General features: G+C 51.8%; 1 non-coding gene across 2 annotated transcripts in view; it reads left to right on the forward strand.

The window, feature by feature from the left end:
• Positions 1–21,992, forward strand: part of LOC100480417 — a 22,359-nt gene extending 367 nt beyond the window's left edge. The window contains exons 2-4 of one of the 2 annotated variants that reach the window (XR_004624359.1): positions 158–751; positions 9,267–11,979; positions 12,062–21,992. This is a non-coding gene — a transcript (uncharacterized LOC100480417). The remainder of the gene's footprint in view (positions 1–157; positions 752–9,266; positions 11,980–12,061) is intronic. The other variant, XR_002142587.2, reaches the window with a different exon arrangement.
• Positions 21,993–22,768: the final 776 nt, after the last annotated feature.

Raw genomic sequence — 22,768 nt, forward strand, 5'->3', positions numbered from 1 at the left:
TGGGGTTAGGGGGCGGGGGTGAGGATGGAGCGGGGGCCTGAGTGCGGGCGGAGGGGCCGGGTTCACGAGGTTGGGGTTAGGGGGTGGGGGTGAGCCTGGTGGCAAAGCTCTTAGTCGTGCGCAGAGGCTCAAAGGATTGCTTTTTTGTCCCGTGTAGATTGGGCCCCGGCATGGCATCCGTGCTTGTGACGAAGATGCTGGCGTCTGCCCTGAGCCCTCTGCTCCGTTGGAGCCCTCCCCTGGCGATGCCCCGCGCGCTCTCCACTCTCCTGCCCGGATCCCATCGCGCTGCCGGTGCTGCTGGTGCGAAGCCCAGGGCGTGGGAGCTCGCGGGACTGCCCGGCCGCCTGCTGCCCGGCCTGCAGCTGCCCAGCCTACAGCTTGCCCTGGGGTTCAAGACCAAGGGCGTCATCAAGGAGCGCTGCAAGGACTGTTACCGGGTGAAGAGGCGCGGCCGCTGGTTCATCTACTGCAAAACGAACCCAAAGCACAAGCAGAGACAGATGTAGTTCCCATCACTAAAATGACGTGCGAAACTGCATCACTTCCTTGCGGAATGGTACCGTCTATCCACAGAAAAATAAAATGTAAACATTACCTAATCGACCTTCAGGTCTTCTTGACTCTGCTACCCAGGCATGTCACCTGTAGCAGCCCAGTCCCATCAGCTATGCAAGCAGAGCCCCAGTACGGGAAATGCACCGTTTTATCTTCTGTGCATGCTGTGTGCACTCGGGCTGGAGGGCAGAAGGTAAGACAGAGGGAGAGCTGGCCTTACCTCCCTCCCCAGGTCGGAATGCAAACTGGTCAGAAAGAACCAGATTCCCTGGGAAGGACAGTCCTGTGAGGCCGAGCTCAGCCTGGCTCTGGATTCAGCCAGAGTGCTGCCCTTCAGGGACTTCGAATCCCTTTTCTCAACATTTCTGTCTTGAGGATAAGTGTGAAAGCCTTGAAAGCAGTTTTTAAGTCAAGGACAATTCAACTTCCATACGCAAAGATATTTCAGATATCAGTTAAGCGTGTTTGTCATCCATGATGAGACAGGAGCATGCACGTGTGTGGTATGTGCACGTGTCTGTACGTGTGTGTGTTGTGTGCGTGTGCAGGGCACCCACCTGGAGGGTGTGTGCTGAGCAGAGCAGCTCTGGGACCCACTGCAGGCGTGTGTCCTGGAGCCAGTGGCACAGGGGTCCCTGTGTCTCCTGCCTCAGAGTTAGGCTGCCTCACCCACGTGGTTTGAGCTCCACGCAGTGGCCCTCCCCAGCAGTCTTCCTGTCCAGCCCACCACCAGAACGGGTTATATGAGGTGGGACAGCGGTATAGGGTGGTGAGTTCAGTGGGTGAGCCACATGTGCGGAAGCCAGTGAAGGCCTAGCACGGGGACTGGGGTTCCTCAGTCATGCTGCTCCCTGGAGGTGGGATCCAGGCTGAGACCCGCAGGACCGGGAAGGGTGAGATGCAGGGGTGGCGCCAGTGAGGGGCCGAGCAGTACCAGGTACTGGGCACATAGTCCTGGCCTTGGGGGTCCTGACCATGGATCCCAGATCCCCAGCACAGAGCCCAGGAGGCAGCTCAGAAGAACGAAAAGAAGGAAATGCCCTTCCCCGGAGTGCTTTATCCTGGGAAAAGGTGGGATTCTGTTCTGCAGGAGTAAAGACCTTCTTTCCTCTTCCTTGCTTCAAGTGCTTCCGGGACCCCTGGTTTAGGTGCATCCAGGCCTCACAGAGACTGTAACACATAGATTTGCAACATAATATGTTTTATTTGAATTGAACTGTGTTGAGTGCAAAAGCTCGAAGGGTGATAATTACCTGTCTAGATTTCAGTCCCACGATGACTGCAGGATAGGTCTGTGACATTAGGCGGTTTCTCCCCCTCAGCACTGCTGGCCCTTAGGACAGATTTTTCTCTGCGCCTGGCTGACTAGGGCAGTGTAGGGTGCGGCATCCTTAGCCCCCTCCCCCTGGGTGCCAGGAACACCCTCATCCCTCATCGTGACAACCAAAAATACTTCCAGACGTGGCCAGGTGTCCCCAGGCGCACGCTCCCCTGTAGATGCTAATATTATCCACCCCTCTCCACAGGGTTCATCCCGAGAACTGAAGCCCTGGGCTGGGCAGAGCCTGTTTCTGTCCTGCTTTGCTCTCAGTCTGCCACAAGTCCCGGCCCGTAGTAGGCACTCAACAAATGCATGTGGAATCACATGGCAGTGACATGACAATGCCTCTCCACTTGGTGGAACAGGCTCCTCCTATAAGGCTAAGCCCACAGCTTTGTTCTGGAGACTTGGGTCCTGTCCATGGGAACACAGCCACCTCCCGCATGGGGAGAAGTTTGACGCTGCGCTGGTCTAGGACACACAGACACACACGCCACACACACCTCACTTCTTTTCTTTTTTTTTTTTATGAATTTTTTTAAATAATAATCATTTTTTATTATATTATGCTAGTCACCATACAGTACATCCCTGGTTTCTGATGTAAAGTTCAATCATTACTTGCATATAACACCCAGTGCACCATGCAATATGTGCCCTCCTTACTACCCATCACCAGCCTATCACATTCCCCCACCCCCCTCCCCTCTGAAGCCCTCAGTTTGTTTCCCAGAGTCCATAGTCTCTCATGTTTCATTCCCCCTTCTGATTACCCTTCCTTTCTTTATCCCTTTCTTCTCCTACCAAACATCCTAGTATTTATGTTCCATAGATGAGAGAAACCATATGATAATTGTCTTTCTCTGCTTGACTTATTTCACTTAGCATAATCTCCTCCAGTGCCGTCCATGTTGCAGCAAATGTTGAGAAATCGTTCTTTCTGATAGCTGAGTAATATTCCATTGTATATATGGACCACAGCTTCTTAATCCAGTCATCTGTTGAAGGGCATCTCGGCTCCTTCCACGATTTAGCTATTGTGGACAATGCTGCTATGAACATTGGGGTGCATATGGCCCTTCTCTTTACTACGTCTGTATCTTTGGGGTAAATACCCAGTAGTGCAATTCCTGGGTCATAGGGTAGCTCAATTTTTAACTTTCTAAGGGACCTCCACACTGTTTTCCAGAGTGGCTGTACCAACTTGCATTTCCCACCAACAATGTAGGAGGGATCCCCTTTCTCCACATCCTCTCCAACAATTGTTGTTTCTTGCCTTGTCTATCTTTGCCATTCTAACTGGCGTAAGGTGGTATCTCAGTGTGGTTTTGATTTGAATTTCCCTGATGGCTAATGATTTTGAACATTTTTTCATGTGTCTGTTAGCCATTTGTATGTCTTCATTGGAAAAGTGTCTGTTCATATCTTCTGCCCATTTTATGATTTGTTTATTTGTTTCTCGTGTATTGAGTTTGAGAAGTTCTTTGTAGATCTTGGATACCAGTCCTTTATCTGTGGTGTCCTTTGCAAATATATTCTCCCATTCCGTGGGCTGTCTCTTAGTTTTTTTGACTGTTTCCTTGGCTGTGCAGAAGCTCTTTATCCTGATAAAGTCCCATAAGTTCATTTTATCTTTTATTTCTCTTGCCTTTGGCGATGTGTCGTGAAAAAGGTTGCTCTGGCCGATGTCATAGAAGTTGTTGCCTATGTTCTCCTCTAGAATTTTGATGGATTCCTGTCTCACATTGAGGTCTTTCATCCATTTGGAGTTTATTTTTGTGTATGGTGTGAGAGAGTGGTCAAGTTTCATTCTTTTGCATGTAGCTGTCCAATTTTCCCAGCACCATTTATTGAAGAGACTGTCTTTTTTCCACCGGATGTTTTTTCCTGCTTTATCAAAGATTAGTTGCCCAAAGAGCCGAGGGTCCATTTCTGGGTTCTCTATTCTGTTCCATTGGTCCATGTGTCTGTTTTTGTGCCAGTACCATGCTGTCTTTGTGATCACAGCTTTGTAGTACAGCTCGAAATCCGGCATTGTGATGCCCCCAGCTTTGTTTTTTTTTCAACAATTCCTTGGTGATTCGGGGCCTTTTCTGGTTCCACACAAATTTAAGGGCTGTTTGTTCCAGTTCTTTAAAAAATGTCATTGGCATTTTGATCGGGATGGCATTGAAAGTGTAGATTGCTCTGGGTAGCATGGACATTTTAACTATGTTAATTTTTCCAATCCGTGAGCTTACTTCTTTTCAGTTGTTTCCCCCTCAACAGGTAAGTGTGAGGTCTTTACTGGCTCTTGTGCGGGGCTGACAGTGTTGGTGTTGTGTATACAGATAAGTGACTCATGAGGTATTCGAAGGGCAGGCAGGCATGGGTGTACCGAAGCCGTGGGGCCCAAGTCCCCAGGAACCTGTGATTATAATGGACAAGCTGGAATTCTAACACGGCGTTGATGGGTTTTTAAATCATTCGTCCCTCCTGGGATTGTTAGTCTCTCTTTGATCTGAGGTGCCAACCTGTGTGCTGACCAAACCCTCTTTACAGCTCAGTTACTTTCCAGTATCTGGATGGACCAGCATTTATAGCCTGGGGAGTCCAGCGTAACAGCAAACTCCACGTGGGTCAAGAGGCAGCAGGCAAACTTGTCCAGCGGTGTTCGTTCATGTTTGTATTATCCACGTTTTCTAGTAGGCGAACAGTTGCTGTAAAGACTGTATGGCCTGAAAAACCTAAAAATACTTAAAATTTGGTTACATTTGCAGAAAAAGTGTGCCGGCTCCTTTAGATCATTAAAGTAGTTCCCTTCTTCCCTGGGATTTGACTTCACAAGGACCACAACCCACCAGAAACCTTTCATGGTTTTTCTGTTATCCAAACAGTGAGAGGATCTTTGTATTTGTAAATGCTATAGCAATGAACAGATAGAAATTGAGATAAAGTACTATTTATAATGGCACCAAAGCCACAAAATGTCTAGATACCAGTCTAACAAAATTTATGCACATTCCATATACTTAAAATTATAAAACACTGTTGAAAGGATTTGAGTAAGAGCTCAATAGGAAGCCATACCGTGTTTACAGATCAGAACATTGGACATTGTCAGTTCTCTCCAAACTGCTCTACAAACTCAGTGTAACCCAGTAAAAATCCCAGCAGGAATTTTTGTATGAAATGCCATGGTTATTCAGAATTTTATATGGAGAGGCTAAGAATGCAAAAGAGCCAAAATTTTGAAAATGCAGAGAAATGTTGAAGGAAGCCTGCTCCCTGATTTCAGAGCTTATGATGAAGCACAGTAGCCAAGACACTGGGACCAGCGGCGAAGCACCCAGAAGAGAGCAGAGTCGGGTCAGGGATAGACCCTCACATACCTGTCCAGTGATTTCCAAAACAGGATTGAGGGTATGGTGGTAGAAAGTTGAATTTCCATGTGCACAAAACAACTTCCACCTCATCCAAAGATTAAAAATACATCACAGACCTAAATGTAAAACCCAATACTATAAAATCTTCTCAAGAAAACGTAGGAAATTCATGTGACTTTGGGATCTGCAGGTTTATTAGAAACCACACCAAAACCATGACCCATGAAAGAAAGCCTTCATAAGTGAGGGTGCACCGAAGTTATAACCTCAAGATCTTTTCATCCAAGTTCACGTCTTCTCTTCAAAAGATACTGTTAAGTAAATGAAAACAAGCCAGAAACTAGGAGAAAATATTTGCAAAACACATTCCTGGTAAAGGAATGGATCCAGACTATAAAGAAATCTCAGAACTCAGTGAGGAAACCACAAACCCAACTAAAAGTAGGCAAAAGGCATTTCACAAAGGAACACACGCTGATGGAACATAAGCATGTAAAAATGTTTAACGCTGGATTTTAGAGAAAAGCAAATTGCCTTCACAACAAAATAACACCACATACCTCACAGAATGGTTGCCAAGTGGAAAAGCCAAGATGCTGGAGTGACGTAAGTCTCCCGGGAGGTGATGCAGCCATGCTGGACTCGGCTTGGCCACTTGTCCAAGTGACATGATTCCTTTACTAGCCGTGCCACTCGAGTATTTGTCCAAGAGCAATGAAAACTGATGTTCACAATAAAACCTTTATGGGAATGTTTATGGTGGCGCTATTTATAATTCAAACCACCGACCGTCCTCAGCTGGGGAACGGATCGGTCAGGTGTGGTGCGTTCTTTCAACGGAATACTCGGCACCAGACAGGAAGGATGTGCTACAGGTGAAAACAGGAGCAAATCTCAGATCCACCACCGACTGACAGAAGCCCGCACTCAGCTTCTTCATGATTCCAATGCTGTGACATCACAGAAAATCCCAATCACGGGTGCAGGACATCTGCTACAGCTGGGGGTGGGAAGCCAGGGTTGGCTACATAGGGACACAAAGGAGTGCTTTTGGGTGATGGAATTGTTCTATGTCCTGATTATGGCAGCTGTTTCATGACAACATGTGCTTATAAAACTCATAGAACTTCAATAAAGCTTACAAAAAAAAATTCCAAATGGAATTTCTAGATAACAAATAAAGATCAAATAAATAAAGATCCAAAAAAAAAAAAAAAGGAACTCACTGAGCTGTGGGACCGTATCCAGCATTCTGGCATAAATGACATGGCTGCCCTCGGGGAGAATGGAGAAAAAAACAACAGTTGAAGAAATAATGGGCAAAATGTTTCCATATTTGATGAAAACAATAAATCCACAATCCAAGAAGCTTAGCAAACCTTACTCAGGAGGAATATAAAGAAAACCATGTAATAATACATCATTATCAGATGAAGAGAAGACCTCTAAAATGAGGACAGAGAAACAAAACTCATTCCTCACAGAGGGACAAAAACAGCCACATACTTATCAGAGACCATGCAGCCCAAAAGATGGTAAGACCTCTGTAAGGTGCTGGGGAGAGCTGTTATCTAGAAATCTATGTGCGGTGAGAACCTCTCTCAAAACCAAAGTGAAAGACAAGAGCTGGGAGCATTCAAGTGGAAACACAGATCTACATAAAGAGGTGAATCGAGCTAGAAATAGTAACTATTTGGGTAAATATAAAAGATTTTTTTCCTCATTTAAATATCCTTTTGAGAGAACCAAAGGAAAAATAATGGCAAAGTGTCATGGTGCTCATAGCATCTGTAGGACTGCAGTGTGAGAGCACCCCAGCACAAGGATGGGAGCTGACGTTCCTGAGGTTCTTGCAAACATTACGTGAAGGTGAGCTGTGATGTCACAGTGTGTACCGTACACATCAGACCAGCCACCAAGAAAATAAGATAAGTGTAATAAGCCAATAATGGAAAAATTATGCAATATTAAAATAATTAATTTAAAATAAGAATACCAATAGAGGGGCGCCTGGGTGGCTCAGTCGTTAAGCGTCTCCCTTCAGCTCAGGACGTGATCCCAGGGTCCTGGGATCGAGCCCCGCATCAGGCTCCCTGCTCCGCTCTGAGCCTGCTTCTTCCTCTCCCACTCCCCTTGCTTGAGTTCCCTCTCTCACTGGCTGTCTCTGTCAAATAAATAAAATCTTAAAAAAAAAATACCAATAGAGGAAAAAGGAACAGTGTATTGATATGATAAATAGAAAATGAAAGATAAGATCATAGATTTAAATTCAGCCTTACTGGTAATCACAGCGTGTGTACGTGTGCACGTGTGCAAGTGTCCTGCAAGCAGCAGAGAGTGTCAGATTGTATGAAAAGCAAGCTGGGAGGCTCGGTGGAGCATCCGACTCTTGATTTCAGCTCGAGTCAGGATCTCAGGTTCCTGGGATCGAACCCCATGTCGGGCTCCATGCTTACTGGGCAGTCTGCTTGAGATTCTGTCTCTCCCTCTGCCTCCTCCCCACGCTCTCTCATACTCTCTTTTGCTCTCTCTTTCTCTAAAATAAATAAATCTTAAAAAACGAAAAGCAAGACGCAAGTATATACAATCTGTAAGAAGTCCATTATAAATGTAAGTGACAGGATAAATGATAGAAGAAATATCATTCAGACAATAATCAAAAGAAAGCCGGAGTGATCATACTAATGTTGGTCAAAGTAGATTTGATCACCAAACCTTACCAGGTATAATGAGAGATGAGTTAATTAATCAAGAACAGATAACTATTACATCTCTGTGCATTTAATAACAGAGCTTCAAAGCAGAGCAAAAATTTATAGAATTAGGGGCTCCTGGGTGGCACAGCAGTTAAGCGTCTGCCTTCGGCTCAGGGCGTGATCCCGGCGTTATGGGATCGAGCCCCACATCAGGCTCCTCTGCTATGAGCCTGCTTCTTCCTCTCCCACTCCCCCTGCTTGTGTTCCTTCTCTCGCTGGCTGTCTCTATCTCTGTCGAATGAGTAAATAAAATCTTTTAAAAAAAATTTATAGAATTACAAGGAGAAACAAAACTCATGATTGGAGACATCAATACTTCTCTTTCAATAATTGATAGGAACAGTAGGCAGAAAATACTGAGGGTGCAGACGATTGTCACACTATCAACCAATGTGATCTAATCAATATCCACAAAACATCCCCGCATCTGGCACATCAGCAGAAGAGGCATCTTCGTTAGGTTCACATGGAATGGGCACCAAAATTGACCGTACTTTGCACCATAAGATGAGTCTCAATGTATTTCAAAGGCTTTAAGTCATAGAAAATATGCTCTGAGCACCGTGGTATTCATCTAAGATTTAATAACAAAGACATCCTGGAAATCACACAAATAATTAAACAGCACAATTCTAAATAAACCATCTGTCAAGGAGCTCAAAAGGAAGAGTAGAAAATGCTTGAACTAGGTGGGAACTAACAACATATCAACATGCGTGGAAAGCCATTAAAGCTGTACTTACAGGGAAGTTTATAGCATTGAATGCTTATATTAGAAAAGGCTAAAGGACTCCAGACGATGGTCTTGTCTTCTACCCAAAGAAACTAGAAAATGGGAGCAAAATCCAAACTATAAAGAACAGAGTAGCAATAGGGAAAATGAAAGAACCTGAAGGCTGGTTCTTTGAAAGGAGCAACAAGGCAGACAAATGTCTAGCTAGTCTGATCCAGAATAAGGGAACAAGACGCAAATTATCAATACCAGAAATTTTTTAAAAGATTTTATTTATTTATTTGTTTATTTATTTATTTATTTATTTGAGAGAGCAGGGGGAGGAGCAGAGGGAGAAGGACAAGCAGACTCTGCTGAGCACAGAGCCCGATAAGGGGCTTGATCTCATGACCCTGAGATCATCACCTGAGCTGAAATCAAGAGTCAGACACTTCACAGACTGAGCCACCCAGGCATCCCAGAAAGTCCAGAATTTAAAGTCTGGTAACAGGTGCTGACAAGTGCGATGACCTGCGTGTAACTGGATTTTCCAGGGCCTGTCCACTGCTCCCTTCTGCTTGCGGGAATCATCGCATTTGCCCATCTCAGCTCCACTCCCAGGGCCACTCATCTCTCATGCAAAGCCACCAAAGTCCCAGCAGGAACGCCGATGGAAGTGGCAGTCTCCAAGCTGCTCCTCCCTCCGGAAGAGGAAATGTACGCAGACAGCCAGGGTGCCTCTGTCATCCTGCAACATGACGGGAGGTTCACTAGCAGATGTGAAAACACGCGGAGGTGGTAGAACGGTTAAAGCGGCGCGTGTGCTCAGCGGGACTGAGTAGATCCGGGCAGAGGTCTCCAGTGAGCCTTCACCTGGAAGGGGTGGAAGGGGCACCTCGGAAGGAGAAGGAAAGCACGAAGAACTCGGTCAGCGGCTTGGGTCCGCCGAGTACCCCTGTGAAAGGCTGGACTTGCTACCACACCCCACGCGTGCAGCAAGCTTTCCACGTGTCACAGGGAAGCCAAGTCAGGACGTGTGGCGAGGAGAATTGTGGGAAATGATTTGCATAAATTTGGGGTAGGAAGACCTCCTCTTCATCAAGGTCCAGACTCCCAAAGTCAGCAGAGAAGAAACACAGCAGGCTCACTTTAGCAGGTGAAAGCCCGTGCTCCCGGGCTATGAGGAGCTAGCCGTGAAAGCGGCCACTTGGCACCAGATGCTGGATGGCAGAGAACTGGTCTACATTCCCTACGCTGTTTCCCAACACCGTGGCAGGCTCCGTCTGCTCCAGGAGCCAAATCTCCAAACCCGACTCACCGTGCAGCCTCTGGCTCCTGGTCAGGAGGGAAGGAAAATCAGATCCCCTCCCTCCTGCCATGGAGAGCACACCCTATCACCTTGGCCCTCTGTCCCCTCAGGGGAAGCTGGCAACCAGTCCTGAGCTTTCCAATTCCCAGAGACACAGTCTCACACCACTGGGGTGGCTCCCTCTGTGCTGGTCCTCAGGGTCCTGTCCACCCTCCCGGTCTCCCCTCTGACAATGCTGCCTCAGGGGGCAGGGGCCTGGAGGTCGGGCCCACAGTCCCCCCTGAAAAGCATGGACAGTCCACTAGGGCCTCCGCAGACCCTCCAGGACGAGGGGGAATGTCACCATTCAGCACATTCTGCAGGACAAGACGGACAGGGAGGGAATCCACACATGGATGGCAGCATCCCAGGGAGGGTTGCAGGCATGCATAAGGCATTGCAAACCCTAGAGGTCCAACAAGCTAACAGAGAAACGGACAGAAGACATGAATAGGGAGAGTCCAAGAAAATACACTGAGATATCGTGGATCTCACTAGTAATCATGGAAGTGAGAGGAAAGTAGAAATGAAGCACGTGTTCGCCCATCAGATTTGCAGAAGTTAAGCAGAGAATGCTCTTCAGTGTGGCAAGCTGCTGCTGAGTGTGGACTCCCGTCCCCTGTGGGCGGTGGTGCCTGTGTAGGGACCAGACAGCAACCTCCACATATAACACGTGTGCCCCTCCCGGCCCCACTTTATGGCGTGCTTGGTGAAGTACTTGCACACGGAGAGAATTCTGGGAGGCTGTTCTCAGAGCAGTATTGTCACGGCAAAGAGCTGGAACGAGCTCGGGGTTGTGCGGAGGTTAGTGGTTACGGAAAGTCTGGGAGGAGCCCTGGGACAAAGGACACGGCCTCTGTGAGCCACGGGACACCAGCTGGGATGTGTCTCTGCATCTTGCCTCTGGAAGAAAGTTCCACGACAGTGTGCAAAGTGTGTTTTCATGTATGTGAGCATTACACTCAAAAATCTAACCACATGTTTTTCCAAGTAAAAATATTTGGTAAGAAAAGTTCTCGAGAAGCACACACCAAATAGCAATGACAGGTACTTCTAGAGGGCACGGGACGGGGCGGGAAGGTCTGGAGCGGCTGTCTCTGTTGCAATAGAGTTTGTTTTGCTTTGTTGGGAGGAGTTAGGTTTGTGTCTCACTTGTACAGCCTGAGAGAAGAATGTAGGAACCTGTGGACAGGATGCCCCATGGAAGAGAATTTGAGCCACATAACACTGCAGGAGAATTGAGCCCCTGCACGGCCTCCCCCCAGGCCTCCTCTCTGGGCCGTGCGGTGCCGCTTCTTCCTGGGGTCGAGCCGCTAACACCAGGGGCCCCGTGCATGCCGACTCCGCATGTGTCAGCCACGAGCGCAGTCGTTGTGGGCGGGGACGCCCGGTCCAAGCAGGTTTCCAGGTTTTCAGCCCTGCGCGCCCTGCCTGAGCCTGCACGCGCCCTCCTTATCCACCCCGCACGACCGCCTCCTTTTTGTGTTGAACTTGCACGAGGCAGCTGGCCCGAGCCCTGACGCGCAGCCTGCACCCCCTCAAGTGGCTGCACCTCCCTGCACCCCCCACCGTTCCCATCCCCCCTTTCCCTTCAGGGGCCACGAGACCACTGAATATCGTCTCCCACTTGTAGGCCTCTGTGTTTTGTCCCGAGTACAGTTGGAGGTGTACAATGTGGGACTCGTGCACACTTTGCCAGCGAGCACACGGAGTCTGGTTGGCACCTGTCACCACACACGGTTAGAGAATCTGTGTGCGGCTGAGCGACTTTCAGAGGTGAAATGCGGTATCACGGACTGTCGTCGCCATGCTGTGCGTGAATCCCCGGGCCTTACTGACTTTGTGACTGGAGGTTTGCGCCGTGGGACCCTCATCCCTGCCTCTGACACCCAGTCTGTGCCGTGCGTCTGCGAGCTCAGGTTTGGCTTTGGGCTGTTAGGTTCCGAATATATGAGGTCGTGGGCTATTTGTCCTTCTCTGACTTTGCTTTATCCTCTCCAGCTCCCCACGTCGTTGCAAATGGCAGGATTTCGCTCTCTTTGGTGGCGGAGTCCTGTCCCGTTACGTGTACCCCACCCCTGCCTCATCCACCCATCAGCCCGTCACTCAGGCTGCTCCCGTATCCTGGCTACTGCAGACAATGCGGCAGTGAACGCAGGGGCAGATGTCTTTTTGAATCGGCGTGTTTGTTTTCTTTGGGTAAATATCCAGTAGTGGGATTGCTGGATCGTCCGGCAGTTCTGTTTAATTTCCTGAGGAGCGCCCATACTGTTTTCCCATACAGCATCTCTTCAGTCTTGGAACACGAGTGGAGAAGACAGATGTGTCCCACTGTTTCTTCACCCCGTTGGTATGTTTGAGCTTCAGCACCATCCGTTTCTCCAAAGGAGGGTCTCTTGCTGGTCTTAAGCCTCTGCCTGTTCTTGTCAATAAAGTTTTATTGGAACACAGTCACGTTCCTTCCGTCATGCGTCGTCTGTGGATACTTTTGTGTCGCGTGGGCAGACCTGAGCGACTGTGTTGAGGACCTGAAGTGTGGGCTCTCCTGCCCTTTATAGAAGACGTCTGCCAACCCCGTTCTAGAACCTTCTGTCTGGCAAGCGCAGCCTCTAGCCGGGGGAGCCCATGTTGTATGTGAGCATACACGGTGGTCAGTTCAAGCAGGCAGTGCGCAGACAGGTTCTCAGGTGCTCCGGGGTTTTCATCTCAGCTCCAGACACCTTCAAACAACACACTTACTCATTTGAAAAGTCATGCTGTGTAAAAAACAAAAAGATTTAAAGAGAATGTCACAACCATCCTCTCCTCCCTCCAGTGTTTGCTGTCCTCTAAACCCGAACGAACACATGTGTGTTTTGGGTTCCCGTCACAGCGGGCATGCCGTTTGAAAACGGTCCCACATAGGACCTGATCCTTCCTGAATTTGGGCTGTTCTGGCTTTTCGTTGTTGTGGCCAAGTTTAAGTCCTACAATGATGTGCTTTCCCTAAATTTAAAGTTTAAAGCCTTTAACGGCTCACTGAACTGGTCTTCTCAGGGTGGCCAAAGACTACTCTTCGGGAAGAATGTGGAGAACACATCAGTTGTGTGTTTACAAAAACCTCCTTTGTCTAATTGAGCAACTTTCTGTGGCCTCTGTGGTTCACCTGAGTGGCCAGGTGAACCGCAGCCACGTAATTTTACGTGCCCACCAGCTGTGGGTAGTGCCCTCCCTTGTTTACTGCAAATGGATACAAACGTATGATGGACATTAATTAATGGGTTTCATTAACTACATTCCAAGTACTTCTTTACTGGAGGCCCAGGTGACAGGGAACGTCCATAGTGGATTGGTTCCTGTGGCCGCCGTAACAGATACCAGACTTGCTGGCTTAAGGCAACACAAATCCATTCACCCACCCTAACCAGGGTGACTGCACCTCAGGACCCTTAATCACACCTGCAAAGACCCTATTTCAAATAAGGTGACAGTCTGAGGCTTTGGGTAGACATAAATTTATCAAGGATGCTAGTCAACGCTCTACATGCAGATGAAGAATATTTTTGAAAATAATTTTAAGTTATTGCTAATAGATGATGTATCCACAAGCGGGGTCATCTTAGGTCCTGTCAATACCCAAGCAAATCCCGGTCATCCCTGCCCCCTCCCCCTTTTGCACACCTACCCAGACCTGGGAACGCATCCACTCAGGGTGCACGCGAGCAGCCGGCAAGGGGGGGGGTCCTCCTTGTCCCAGGAGCCTCCATCCCTAGTTTCCTCAACAAATTGGGATAGGATAACGTAAGCCTTGTTTCTGATTTAGGGCGTTTTTCTGCATTTGTGCAAATTTTTATTTCCTCTTTCCTTTTCTAATTGTATAAAGCATTTTGACCATTTGAGCATTTGTAATTAGTGGTTGTGATTCCCAGTTAGAGGTCAGTCATTTTTTCCCTCCAAACTTGTCGTTTTTCTTTTTAAGAAGCATGAAAAAAGGAGGAATTTACAGAACAAAGGGCTGTTTTTGCATTGCACGAGAAATTGATTTTGGCTCTGTCAATAATCACAAACAGAGCTGTCTGGAAGCGGCCTGCTGGGCTTCTGGGGTCCAGCCAAGCAGCCCCCACCTGTGGGCTTTAGACACGCTCCCTCCTCTGGCCACGGCGTGAAGGGTTCGTGGGCTTTCCCTCAGAAAATGATGCGTGTTTTCGTTTACACAGTGATGCAGGCACGTGACTCTGTGCAGAAATCCCGGCAGGTCAGTGGCGTCGCGGGAAGTCCTGAGTGTGGCTTTTCCTAAGAGTTCTGTCTCGGGTATGGCCCTTCCTTCGTGGTCCGTGGCACGGGATCACCCACTACAAAACCTGACCAGTTTAAGTACCTGACGTGCCGTTTGAGATAGAACAGATGCTGTCTTTTCTGATTAGTGAATCAAGCGTCGTGCTTCCTCGTTTGCTTATCCGCGCGCCCAAGTATTTATTAAGCTTTTGCATCACATCCTGTGCTGAACACACGGTACGTATCTAGATTCATGCACGAAGAGTCCTGCTTGATCAGCTGCAGATGTGCAGTCAGCTCTATATTCTGTCCGCTGGAGGAGACGGGCTGGAAATCACAGCGGTTTACACAGAATAAGCAATGTCCTGCCCTTGTCCGTGGAGGAAGGCCATGTGAAGGCGCTCGGAGCTATTAGAGCAGCTGTCCGTGTCTGGTCTCTTTCTGTCCTGTCCCTCACCAACAATTCTTGGTGCTTTATTTCCATGTTCACAGGAACCTCATGGCACAAGACGGTGGCTGTAGCCCCAGCTATTACATCCAACATTCTAGGCAGACAGGCAGGAAGGGCTGGAGGACAAACCCGACGCCCACCCCTCCTCATGTCCCTCTCATCTTTTCAATAAGCAGCTCTCTGAGACTCACCCAATGATTTGCTAACTTTCCAGAAGCTACTCCTGGCTTCAAAGGTGGAAAAGCACATCTCTCAGCTGCGTGGGGCTGGCCAGGGTCTGCTGCTGTGGAAGGAGAGAAAGGGAACTGACCCCAACCCATAGTTGCTCGCGGTGCTCCCGTCTGTGTCCAGAACCTTCTGTGCCTCCCGGTGAAAACCGTGGGTGGCGCCCTTCTCTGTGTAAGGAGAGGGCAGGCTTCACCCCACTCCCAGAACACTCAGTAAACCTGCTTCTCCGGACACCTCGGGGGCTCCGTCGGTGACGCGTCTGCCGTTGGCTCAGGTCATGATCCCAGGGTCCTGGGCTTGCATCCCGGGTCAGGCTCCCTGCTCCGCAGGGGGTCTGCTTCTCTTTCTGCTGCTCCTTCCCAATTGTGTTCTCTCTCACGCTCACGCTCTCAAATAAATAAAATCTTAAACAAACAAACAAACAAACAAACAAAAAACCCTGCTTCTTAGGAATCGCAGGTGGTAGGATTCCAGCGGTTAGTTTTGATTCATATCCCAGTCATGGTCACCAAAGAGCTTCACATGGCTTCTGGGCTCCCGGTAATTCAGAATTAGATTTGCTTCTCTACTGTTGGGATTTTGAAACGCGGGTTTTGCTGTTTGCTGAAGTGTTTAATGCAATCAGTGTCGGAGTTTGAAGGCCTTACTCTGGATCCTGAGTAGGCGCTCTATCCCATTCTCCCCCCTCCCCATGCTGAGCAATGGGCCTGGCTCGCAGGCCCATGCTGATGGCCGTCAGCCTGGAGGGCGGCTCACAGACACCGAGGGGAGGGAAAGGGGCGGCTGAACCCCAGCTCACTTCTGCCCTGGCTCTGCTACCGGGCATCCCAGGCCCTCTGGGTCTTACCAAGTTCCAGATTCCCATGGTCCCAGCCCTGGGGGTCAGGGTCAACGAAGGTTGGAGCTGTTCTCCAGGCCCCTGTCCCTGCCTCCCTCTGTCTCCCTCTCCCTCCCTCTGCCTCTCTCTCTCTCCCTCTCCCTCCCTTCCCCCTTCCAATGCCTAAACCTGCTGTCTGGCTTCTTCTCTGTTCTCTTTCTGGCCTTGGTTCTCTAGACTTCCTCTCTTGTCCGCATGGCCCCTTGCTCGGATGACACAGTGCTGAGTTCGCCTGTAAGCTGGGGTGGGGACAGGTCTGGAAGTCCCCGCCGTTGGCTGCCCCCTTCCCTCTCCAACCTCCATCCTTCTTGACTGTCTCCTTTCCTTGAGTCCCTGTGAGTTGGGACCTGGGCTGGTGACGGAGCCGGGTCTGAAAGAGGCAGACACTGGAGCGGGAGCAGCGGTTTCCATGTCCAGTCACAGATGCGGAGGGCGGGAAGCAGGGCAGAGGGCCACAGGCAAGGCTGGACCCCTCCACCGCTCAGTGTGTGCACGCCCTGTCCCCCCTGCAGACGCTGTGGTTTTTCTCAGTAGGCTCCACGCCCAACGTGACACTTGAACGCACGACCCCGAGACCCAGAGTCACGGGCTCTACCGAAGGACAAGGGGGCCCCTCTCTCCCACCATATCCTGCCCTGGGCAGGGGGCTCTGAGGCCTATTGGGGTGGGCTCTTGGCTCCCGAGGTCTTCATTAAAGGGAAGTGCAACGTGAGCCCAGCTCCTGGCTGCTGGGCCGCAGTGGAGGCCAACCCAAATGCTGGACGTCCTGATGGAGACGCCAGCACACACCCCGCGCCATGGCAGCCGCTGAAATCTTGGCTGTCCTTGCTTCTGGGAATAACATCTGTGGCTAACAGAGAGCTTCAAGTGCCAGCAGTTGGAAAGGGCTGTCCGTGAGGTGTTGTCGGTGTAGGGGCACCTGCCCAGGACATCTTCGTGCACGGTGTGAAGGCGCAGCTGAATGCCCTTCGGTCACCCCGGGTGTAGGTCGCTGTCAAGGTCACAGCAGAGGAGACAGAGGGAGGGATTTCTAGTTCATGCTCCAACAGGCTCCTGCGGGCAGTGGAGACAAGGCCCAGCCTCTCAGCAGACTGCAGGCTGAGTGCATACCGGAGAAGAACACAACAGGTCCTCCGTCCTCCGAGAAGCCAAGCCTCTGATTGTGAAGCTCCCGGGACATGGGTCCTGCCCATCCCGGAGGTGGCTCTCACGGTGGGCGGGCCCTCGGGGGAGATGCAGACACAGAGCAGCCCATCTAGTTCAAGGAGGCTGGCCAGTGTCTGGCGCCCGCAGACAGAGGCCAGAGCCCGTCCCCGGGCAGGGTGCAGCTGGCCGGCAGGGGCCGAGGGCCTCCGTGGTAGGGGTTCCACGTAAACTCTGCAGGCTCGGGGGAGCTGGGGAGATCTCTGAGTCGGGGGTCATGACCGAGGAATTCTTCAGGAAGAGCAGCTGGAGGTAAGGGCCGGTGGCAGCGGGCTCTGCCGTAACAGCCCGCCGACGTGGTCAGGAGCACAGACGGCGCGTCACAGTGGCTAAAGCATCAGTGTCAGGTGACCGCACCCAGCAGTCGGGATGCGGCTCTCGGGCCCCCGGTAGATGCGATCCACACTTAAATCAGTAGATTTGGGGAAAGTGGTTGAGTCTCCGCGATGTGGGTGGGTCTCACCCAATCAGTTGACGATCATAAGAGCAAAGACAGGTTTGCCTGAGAAGGAGTCTGGCCTCATGCCTGCGGGGAAGTCGCCCGGCCTCCATTTCCAGCCTGCTGCCCTGTGAATGAGACTCAGGCCTGCAACACCAACGCTTCCCCGGGTGTCCAGCCTGCCCGCCTGCCCCAAAATCCTGGAGTCAGCTCCTTAACCAATATCCTGTCGGCTGTCCTTTGGAGAACCTGTCTGGCTGCTGCTGACCGTCCTGTCCCCCAGAGGCTGGCTGGCTCCTAGTCCATGCTAGTGTATTCCCGGCGGCTCTGCAGGCTGGGTCCCAACGACGGAGCCCCTCCTAGCCACAGACGCCTGAGGTTCTCCGGGGCACTCGCCCTGCGGCCCCCGGAGGCCCCCTCGTGGAGAGGCCATTTACAGGGCCAGATACCCCAGGACGCTGGGCGTGGGTCTCTCCACCAGGGGCTGTGACCTCTGCCGCAGCCCCCACGTGCCAGCCAGGGTGGAGGACGGCTGAGCCCAGCCAGCCGCGGCGTGTGACCGGGCAAGACACCTGCTGAGCACACGGCGCCACATGCGGAGCATCTGCGTCCCCGAGGGCCGCGTGCTGGAGCCCCAGGCAGCGTGACGTGTGTGACAGCGGGGCTTGGGGAGGTGGCGCCGTGTAGACGAGGTGGTGAGGGTGGGGCATGCTCTGATGCGTTAGTCCCTCCCCCGAGAGCCGTCGAGAACATGCGCACGCCCCCGGGGGAGGATGAGGAGTGGGTGTGCGGCACAGTGACCCCCAACTTCCAGCCTTGGAACTGAGAGAGACGCCTGTGTGTGGTTTCGGCCGCCCAGCCTGCGCTGTCCTGCAACGGCAGCCGAGCCCAGGAGCCCACGCAGGTGACCCTGAGTCGTGTCACTCAGAGTGCCCGCGGGCTCTCACCGCCCCAGCACACACACCAGCCCTGGGGCCGGCCACTGAGTCCATCCTCACGCCCCCCGCCCTGTCCGTCCGTGCTAGAGCCAGCGGCCCCCACCCTGGCCTTGTCCTCAGGCCAGCTCTAAGGTTGGTTCCAAATTTCACACAGATTTTAAGGCAAAAATGCTCCCCTTTCTCATTTAATGCAACAGCAACGTGGCTTAGGAGATGTTTATCCAGAGCCGTGAAAGTGGGCATTGTTGTCAACGGGGCCGCTGAAAGTGAGTAGCTCAGCATTGGAAAACTCATGATGGATTTTTCATTTCTTCCCCTTTTAAGGGTCTCCCTGCCGAGACTGTGCTGTGCGCGTGTGCAGACAGGATTTAGCCAGACTCCCCAATCTCTCTCTTTTTTAATAAACCGGCATAAAATAGAATTTATTTACATAATGCAATGATCCATGAAGGTTACCATAACACTGAGGACCACATTAACCGCTTGAGTGGAATTCATTAGAAATTAACTACCACTTAAATTAATTTTCCCATAGTCACAAGGCTGTAATGGCGGGAGAAGGGACCGTCCATCAGTGCTGCTGACAGGGGACCTGTCAGCACCGTTATTTATAGGTGGGTGCGTTAACCACGGAGCAGGCGCACAGGGCCAAACATGGAGCCTGCAGACTCGTAAAGGCTGCTCAGAGGCCCCAGATTCCCTTGTTAATAAGTAATCTGGCCTCCCGCACCTCACCCGTCCACGCTGGGCAAGGGTCGGCCTGAGGGACTCTGGTCACCATGACCTACAGACAGAGGGGCAACTCTGTTTTAAAAGCCTTGCCGTGAAACGTGTTCTTAGGAGCAGAGCTGGTTAGAGTCGCGGCCTTTCCGGAACTTGTAGGGACGCTGGGCACAGAGCCCAGCCTTACATTAACTGCTCACACTTGTCCGTGGGGACATTGGGGGACACAGACGCCCCAAGGGACAGCACAGACTTCAACGAAGGGAGAGCTCGCAGAGACCTGCTGGGTCTCTTTAGAAGGGTAGAGTGTGTGAGTGTGAGTGTGTGAGTATGTGCGTGCACATACGTGGTGTGGCGTGCATATGTGTGCACACACGTGTGGGTCACACAGTGCGATGTGTGTGCACACCTGTGGTGCTGCTGTGGGCACCGATCTGCACTGCCCAGGGCTGCTAGTTCGGGAGGATTCAGCGGAGGGGAGCCGGAAGCCAGCGCTGAGAGCCCCGCAGACTGGCCCTGGGTTCTTACTGTCCCACACCACGCCCTTGTTGGGCTGCCTGCCGTGTGGGCATTTCCAAGCTAGGATCCCATGGCCCATTTGGACAGAGCTGACTGTGGCTGTCCTGGGACTGAGGACAGAGCACCGTGTCCTCCCTTCTTCAGGCCAGAAAGCTGAGTGGTGGCGGGGCCACGGCCTGGAGGGGGAGTGGCAGCAGAGCCACCTTGTGGCTGGACCCATTTTCACACTGTGTGAGTGTGCGTGCACAGAAGAGGCAGGGAGAGGGCAAGAGACGCCATCACTGTGGGACCCCATGTGGACCCATGAGGGACGCGTGAGGGCCAGGGCATCCAGGGTCACTTCCTGGGGTCAGGGTAAGGGCTGGTTGAAAGGCCCGGGGAAGGAGATGGTGGGGAGACAGAGGTCTGGACCACTCCAGTGGGGAGCTCCCTGAGCCACAGTCTCTACTCCTCCTGCCTGAGCGGTGAGCAGAGTTTAGGTTGGCGCTCCGGGCTCACACTCTCGGCCATGGTAAACCCCAGCGATCCAGGGGCTGCCTCGGACGATCTAGGAAGGCTGTTAGGCCTCCAGAGAGGGTGGGATGGAGCGGGGGTCCTGGCCTGGATGTCCCTCAGCCCCAAACCACCTGTGGGACTGGTGTACATGCTTGCGGGCTCCCCAGTGATGGGCCCAGGGTGGCTGTCTGTGTACCGTGAGCTGGTCCCCGTCCCTGAAAGGACAAGCCCCTCCCACCCAGAGTGGGCTGGGGAGGGGGCCTGGAGGATTCACAGCAGGAAGCCCCCCAGAGTCTCCCCAAGATGGCAATGGGGGCTCTGGGCTTAGAGATCCAGGCGTGGGGCCCCCAGCCAGCGATGGAGTGCATTCCTGGGGAAAAGAGAGGAGACCTCCCAGTTTGCCCCCCAATCAGAGCCACCCCCCTCCAGGGCCACAGCTCCACACCCTCTGGGCCACACTGGCTTCCCCTGGGGAGTGCAGGTGTGAGCGAGCCTTTGGACCAGATGCAGTGTGGGGACATCTGAGGCCAGGGTGGAGGGGAGAGACCCACTGTCGAGCTAACGCAGGCTGAGGAGTGGGGCTGGCAGAGGGGAGATGTGAGCCAGGACAGGTGATCCCAGGAGGGTCAGCACTGTACTCTTCTGGGAAGTGCCTTCCAGAGCTGGGCCCTGTTGCCCCTGAATGTCTGGGCCACATGGGCTGTGGTGCTCACTTCCCAGCAGGGGCTCGGCAGTGTTCACCAGATCAGCCCAGGGGCCTGCAGCCCAGCAGTCTCTCGTCCCCTAGACTGTCCACTCTGCTTGGACGCACTCAGGGGATTCTGTTCTGAGAGCGCCGTGGGCCTCTCAGGAGCTCACTGCGCAAAATGCTCTGAGTGGGGTCTTGCAGAAGAGGACGCATTGATGTGGTTTCTTGTGCCTTTCCAAGGAGCTTCCCTTCAAGATGTAAACATCTTTGGGAAGTCTCGAGCAGCTCTGAAATGAGCTTTCAGCCAACCGAGCGTTCGCACACGTGCACCGTCGTGGGTGCCCATTGCTCACTGCCCCTGCCCCTCCCTCCCCGGCTCCTGGTGCCCAGGCCCCTTTCCTCCGCGGGCGGCCTCTGTTTTCTGCGTGGCTATGCTTAGCCTGTACTGTGTGTTCCTGTTAATGCAGAGCTGTTTTCTTCCCCAACTCTGCAAACTGGAAACAGCACATAGCCCGAGGCCACTGGAATAATGCAGGTGTCACACGTTAAAAAACATATTTGTTTTGTGTCCTCTGAGGACAAATGATAGACATGTAAAAATGTTTTCCCCGCTTTTCTTCCAGGGAATACTTAGTTTAGAATTAACTTCTGTCAGAGGAAACACCGTTCCCTGTGCCGTGCCGTGTTATTTCCCACCGCGTCTATTTTAGAGGGAAAACGCTGCCCAGTGTTTGACACGTGTGATTACAAGTTTACAGAACCCACTTACGTTGCTGCTGTTATTACTGTTTCTCTTTAGGAAAAGCTACTCATTAGAACCAAACAGAAGCTTTCCTTAAGGAGGAACAAGTAGATGCAGGGAATTGGCTACCGCCAGCAGAGCGAAGCTAATTCCTCCGCGGGTCTGGGGGCGCAGGCGCCCCAGGGCTCGCAGGAGCAGAGACGACACCCCATCCACACTGAGACCCCAGAGCCTGGCCCCTGGGGACGGGGGCACGAGAGCTAGACCCTCACTTCCTCCTGGGAAAACGTATACAGACGACACCCATGTCATGCACACGTATACACACGCGCACGCACACCATGTACACGCACATGCATGCATGCACACGTATACATACACCATGTACAGACATGCATACACACACATACACACACGCACATACCATGTGCACGCACATGTGTGCACACACATGTATATACACGCACCATGCGCGCACACATCCATGCACACATATGCACACACGCACCATGCACGCACACATCCATGCACACGTATGCACACACGCACCATGCACGCACACACCCATGCACACGTATGCACACACGCACCATGCACGCACACACCCATGCACACACGCACCATGCACACACATCCATGCACACGTATGCACACACGCACCATGCACGCACACATCCATGCACACGTATGCACACACACACCATGCATGCACACATCCATGCACACGTATACACACACACCATGCACACGTATGCACACACACCATGCACGCACACATCCATGCACACGTATGCACACACGCACCATGCATGCACACATCCATGCACACGTATGCACACACGCACCATGCATGCACACATCCATGCACACGTATGCACACACACCATGTACACAGATGTGTGCACACGTACACACACACCATGTACACACACATGCATGCACACATATACATGTGCGCACACACACACCGTGTACACGCACATGCATGCATGCGTGCCTACCCTGCCCTCTCAGGGACAAGGGGCTCGCCCGGGACAGACAGCAATGGACAGATGAGCTCAGGCACAGCTGGTTCTGTGGCTCACGGTGACCCCGCCTGTGGCCACCATGCCCCGTGGCGATCCAACAGCCTCAGGGCTTCTGGCCGGAGG

The sequence above is a fragment of the Ailuropoda melanoleuca genome, chromosome 3 (assembly GCF_002007445.2).
Source record: "Ailuropoda melanoleuca isolate Jingjing chromosome 3, ASM200744v2, whole genome shotgun sequence".
Classification (NCBI taxonomy): domain Eukaryota; kingdom Metazoa; phylum Chordata; class Mammalia; order Carnivora; family Ursidae; genus Ailuropoda; species Ailuropoda melanoleuca.